We start from the raw sequence: 6,638 nt of genomic DNA, 5'->3' as shown, positions 1-6,638 counted from the left end.
ATACTTTTACTTTATTTTATTATATTATCAACTATGCTATTTTGGCTCTTGTGGCTGCAGAGTGGCAGATAATTTCTCAGTAATTACTACAGTTTTGCAAAGTAGTAATGAATTAGTAGTGAAGTAGAAATACATCACAAAGTGTCGGTATGTTTCTGTAGCCGATGCAGAATCAAACCGGAGGTCAAGTAACAGGGGGGGGGGGGCAGGGTTTGACACGACCACAGCTGAATATTAAGAGCAGTGCAGGGACGGAGGCGAAGCTTTGTCTGTTAACTGAATGCATCCTTGAGTCTGTTTGACGCTGACGTGGGAGGAGGACGAGTTTGTTCTGACGTCTGGGTCACGACTTTCATCGTCCTTCGTGAATGATGTTCGTGCCACGGCCCGATCTGAATGTGCTGACCTTGGAGAGTGAGCGTTCCAGCGGGGTGTGCATAATACGATGAAGATAATTAGATGATGTGCATCTATGTTTCAGATCAAGGATAAAAGCACAGGCACATGATTTGGCATAACAGGCAGTGTGAGAGCCAAAGTTAATTTAAGACAATTGAGTTTTAGTTTGTAGGTTTATGATGTGTTTTACACTTTATTATGTTGCTTGTAGCTGTTATTGCTCGTTCTGTTTTATGTGTTTTATGACATTAGTCTTTTATGACAAACATCAAATTTCCTATTCTCTTGTGGTACTTGAACTATACACTGTGCATGCTTACTGTTGCATGCCCTGAAAATAAAAAATCTTTAGCAGAACTAGAAGTTATTTAGACATGAGGAACCAAGATAAATATTTTCATGTTTGATGCTGTGACCTGATTCTGTGAGTTATATACGAATCAAAACCAAATCATAAACTAAAGTTTTTGAGGTAAATCAGTAAGTACATTTTATTTGTGAGTCCTCTCTGTGGTGAGAAGTGCTCTACAAAGTGCTTCAAAGGTTACATTTTGTGCAGACAAACATGGTAAATACAAAAAACAACACCAAAAATTAAATTGAAACAAATATGTTTTATGTTGTACGATCATTTACTTTGGCAAACCAAAACAGTCCTCATCAAGCTTAAAGACATTTGCCCCTTTGATAGAACCTTTTAAACCTTTCTGGTCATGTCATCTTACTAATATTGTGAGAATTCTCATGTCTAGAGACTTTGTGGATGAACTATGTGAACATCCTTCACGTTCCTCTGTTGCACTGTCGTCTTGATGGACTTTACAAGGTTTTCTGCTCTTGGATATAAAGGCCGTATTTGTCTGTTCAAGCTGACGTTAGCTCGACCAGCTCTTCACTCTGGTTTGATGTGTGTGCTATTTTCATCTTTCAGTTATGCAAGTTCAACACAGCACCGCACTGACACCAGCGGTAGGGTCCAAAAGTTGGAGACCACTTTCTTTATTGGAAAACTGAATGGGGATGCACCAATCTGGCTTTTTCAGTCCCAATGCCAATACCGATACATGGGCTCAGTGCCCGAAACCTGATACAGGTTCAATACCACTGTTTTCATTTGAAATTGGGGCATGAATGTGTATTTGTGTAAGTCTGAACTGTTTTAATCCTATTTAAATTGCATTGTCTAATCAGGCATGTAGCTGCAGCACAGCAATTAATAGACTGGACACCTTAGTGAAGGTTGCGGGACTAGATAAGCTTTTGCTTCTCCCGCTTTCCCTTTCGGCCATGTGTATTGTATTATTTGAACTAAGATGAAGTGTGATGATAATGATTTAAATTGACATGCCCGAAATAAACAAATTGATTGATTGATTGATTGAAGGCATCAGTGCTCACACGCGTCTTATAGCCGTAGCATTATGCAGCAAAGCAGTGAATCCAGACATTAAAGTCTGTGTGAAGTGAAATACTAGATTTGATTGAAAGGGGATATAGTGACGTACCCAGCTGGCTATGACCCTGCCCCTAACGGCTCGACTCTGGTACCGCTATATAAGAGCGACTGCACTGTGCATAGAAACTTATAGCAGCGGATACACATTTAAGTAAAGTGCCTTTATTCATCCCACGACGGGGAAATTCGCAAAGTTACAGCAGCAGAAACAAACACATTCACACATGCCGTGCACACTGTGGTGGACTGGTAAAAAAATATAAATATAGATATTTATAAATATAGGGCAACCAAGATATTAAAAGAGATATAAAAATATTTAGCTGTGAGGGAAATGATACACAGTCTGGGTGAGGTGCTGGAGCGTCAGGCCTTTAGCTAACCGCTGCTAGAAACGGGAACTTTAAGGGCTATACCGCGACAACTATGAGTGCTGCCACCGTCAACACGCGAGTCTCTGCTCGGCCATGCTAGCCCTGCTAGCTGAGTGGCTACTCTAGCGCTGCTAGCGCCACTTTCAGGGTGTCAGTGTGTATCTGAAACACTGAGAAGCAGACCTGGACTCAGACTCTGAGGCTTGAACTTGTAGCTACTCAGGTACGATGTGACAGTTCGTTGGGTGGTATTTGATTGACAGTTGAAATTTGACGAAGCTCAGCGAGTGGGCGGGGCTTCACTGCCTGCAGCAGACACACCCCCAGCTTTCAGAGCTGAGAGAACTGCTTGATTCTGTCATGATTTTAAAACCTAATTTCACACAATAAATGCATTTTTCTAGCATTCAAATTTAGCAGGATGGTTGATAAAACATCTGTCTGTGATGTGATTTACTCAGAAAACAAATCTAGTTTCACTTTGCACGGACTTTAAGTAGTTTACACCTTGAGCTGAGTCCATGAATGTCCGCCCCAGAGTAGGGATGCACCGATCTGATATTAAGAGTGTATTGACTAAACAGCTAGATCTGTTATCGGATAATGGGGCCGATCCATGACGCCGATAGTTCACTTGCTATGCAGCAAAAAACACAGAGCAACTAAGTTTTACAGTTGTGGAAATTTAGGAAACTAATGTTCAAGTCAAGCCAAAACAACTGAGAAAACTGCACAAATGTCAAATTTCCCTGTATTATTTCCTGCACCAGGTGGTTACGTTGAGTATTTCCAGTCAGTGCCTTATTTTCCTAAAATTTGTTTTACACTCACACACTCCGAGAGCTTCTGAGAGGCAAAAGACAATAACAAGAGAATACAACTCAACAAGACTGACACATGTAATGTCGTTTTCTCTTATGATGTGAAGGTCAGTTTTTAGTGATTTCACATAAGAGTTTCCGGCTTTTTATTTTCATGGTTTGTGTTGGTTTGAAGTGGACGGGGCTCTGTTGGAAAAAAATAACAGGTGCACTCCAAAAACTTGACCAGCACAGTGCTGGTGTTTGCCCACCGATCCCTTAAGTGTGTTCAACAGCATAGTAAACAATAAACTCAATGTTCCACATGGTTTCCAGTGGCTGAGTCCAAAAAAGAAAAACCTTACTGTGGTTTCTCCGGCAGTGCTGAAAAGCTGTGAAAACATAAAACTGTGCGAGTGCGAGGGGATTCCTTTAAAACTTGGTATAGGAAATGTCCACTCAGGGACTCAAGGAGGAACTGATTAGATTTTAATGGTCAAAGGCCAAAGGTCACAGTGGCTGCACCATATACACAGTTTTTTTTTGGCCTTGTGAATTTAATATCCTGAGGAAACCTGTTCAAATTTAGCACAATTGTCCATTTTGGTCATAAATCATGAATCAATTCACAAATTATTACACAATTTAATACAAATGTCAAAGTAAAAATAGAAGAAAATGATGAAGTGATAATATTTTATTGGCTCAGCTTCACCGTCACCTCACAGAAGGGGTTTTTGGTCATGAATCAATAATTAATACACAATTTATGACAAATGTGAAAGAGAATAAAATGATGCTGTGATAACATTTTATTGATCAGCGTCACTGCGACGTCATGACACTCGGAGGAGAGCACACGTCCCTGCAGCTCGGCTGGTCGGAGGAGTGGTGGTGTTGGTGCTGATTCTAGTTTTAAATGTTAGTTGAGTCTTGTTTTCAACTGTGCTTTTGAAAAATTTTCTGGTGCTGCTTAGCAACAGACACACACCTGCTGCTTCCTCTCAGCTTTCCAACTGATGAGCCGATGCTTTTTGCAGCCCCCAAATACTGCAGGCCTTCCCACACATGCTAAATGCCACACATCTAGTCATAACAGCTTTGGAGCCACATTCATGCTGATAATTTTCTTTTTCTTTTTCTTTATTTTTTACTCATACTTAAGGATAATTTTCTACAGTTATGATTTTTTTTTTTTGCTTGAGTGGCTAACTTATGATTTCCAGTCGGTAAACTAATCACAGACTGGATTTCACACAAAGATTAAAGATGTTTCTATTTCAGTTTTAAATCGTGTTGCTGGGAGGGAGGTGAGCTTTAAAAAGGTCAAACCTCGATATTTCCATGTCTCAGTACCAGTAACTCCCCATAACCAGAGCTGTTTCCCGTCTTTATTGGGAACCAATAACTTTTGCAGAACTATAACAGCACTGAAGGTGATTTCATTTCCAGTTGCACTGAGACAAACATCTCTTCTCTCTCTACACCAGTCGAACTGCACCGCCGGCCGCCACAGCCACAGCCAAATCACCATTATGGACAAAAACACTGGCGAAAAGTGAGAGGCCTTCAAACACTGGGACGTCGCTTCAAAGCAGCTGTTTGTGCTTTCAGAAGCAGCTACAAACAGAGACACCGATGGCCGCCAGCCACAGCCGGTCCTCTGACTGGATCGTGCGGATGATGTGTGATGGGGATGAGCTCAGGCGGTTCTGCTCCTGGTGTTGGCAACTCTTAAAAAATTCAAAACATTGGTCGAATCGGTTATTTGTCTGACAGTCACAGGGAGGGGAGGAGACCTGACGGTGAAAGAAAGGTTTGGTTTAAGAACATCGATGCTGAACGACATGAGGGCGTTTAGATACAGCTCCCACATTCTGTGAGTTTTTACCTTTTCACTAGAGAATATAAAGAGAGTGAAATATCTTTTGTGGCACCTGTGGGCAGAAGTACCAGACGTCTGAACAGTCTTCATCTCACTCTGTAGGAAGTTTAACATCTGACCTTTTAGTATAAATGAACATTACTTTACTTTTTTTTACCACCAAGTACATATGGCATGGATAAAAACAAAATTATTATTATTATGAGTGACTTGAATTGTCGGATGTCAGTGCATAATATAATGTTCTTGCTACAGCTTGTACAGTACATCTTAATGTTATTCATCATAGTAGGAGGTCATAGCATCAGCTTCATCTATCATCCTCATATTGACCTTGGTATGAATTATTATCATTAACTCATGTTATATTAACATGCCACCACTGAAACATGCAGCCTGTAGATGTAAGATAGTATCATTACTTTTTTTTTCTTTCTTTTTTTTTCTTTTAATATTGTTCTTTGATTGATTGCTGATTAACTATAAATAAACACTCTCACCTTTGTGAAGTCCTCAGAGACACAATTTATGATGATGCTCTTGCAGGGCATCATCATTATCTGTCTCGGATGACAGACATTGTTTTTTTAATTGTCAGACACCGTCTCTCTCCTCTCTCTCCTCTACCTCTCTCTCCTTTCTTTCTCTGAGGTGTATTAATGGATCTGCTCTCACAAAGACAGAACCCTTATGAAATTTTTTGAGGGTTCAGTCTGGGTCTTTCTCATTTTAGCTTTGGGAGACTAAAAACCAGAACTGCTGAGTCAGAGTTTTACACAAATAACTGACTTGGACCAGGTGAATTATGTCTTTTTTTCTTTCTTTTCTTTTGAGAGATAAATGCTCAGAGAATCCGTGGTTATGTGCTACGTTTGTAAAACACCAACTCACACATTACCACATTGTCTGGCTTTTTATATGAGGAAAAAAAAAATCATTATTGTTCTCTTTCCAAACCTCGATTCATCTACATAAGCAATTATAGACCATTTTCTAACTCTTTTTAACTGTTGGGGGAAAAAAAAGTTGTTGCTCACTTTCTCAAAGTCCACCTGTCCACAACACTTTTTGATGTTTGAGTTGAGATGAATGTTAACGTTCTTCACCAGTTTGGGAAATTATTTGTTAACTCCTGTGGATTCTCATCTGGCATCTGTCTTACATCCGACACTGAAGACCACACGGTCCTTTCAGATCTTCATGAGAAGCTGGTGCTCGTTCTGTTTGCAGAAAACAAGAAGCGTGTAGAAAAATATGTTGTATCGGGTTAAATATGGCGTCCCACAGGGATCTATACTCGACCCGCTTGTGATTAACCTTACTTAAGTATTCACTTTCCTGGGATCTAAAGCTCTGTCCTCAACAAGACCTGTTGGAGCCAGTTGTTTTGAGAAATAGTGTTTACATCCTCCATTTAATTCTGAAAGACTGAAGAGTTGTTTTTGTTGTAGTCCAGTCAGATGAGGGATGTTTGGCAGCGCCGTGAGATAATACGGTGTTCAGGTGTAATGTGCAATCTGTTATTTCTGCTTTCATTACTCTACTACAGCGAAGGAACATTTTCTATTTTACGGATTTTGATATTGCAGCGTGTGAGCTTATAAGCTCATAAGTCTTGAATGTGCTGCTGACTCACTGTGACAAATACAAAGAGACTTTTAAAACAAATCATAAATCCAGACTGTCCAGTAAAAAAACAAAACAAAACGAAACACAGCACTGAG

Source organism: Trachurus japonicus, chromosome 3 (genome assembly GCF_045865225.1).
Source record: "Trachurus japonicus isolate A0001 chromosome 3, Traja_1.0".
Taxonomy (NCBI): domain Eukaryota; kingdom Metazoa; phylum Chordata; class Actinopteri; order Carangiformes; family Carangidae; genus Trachurus; species Trachurus japonicus.
Note: the sequence above shows the minus strand (reverse complement) of the source record.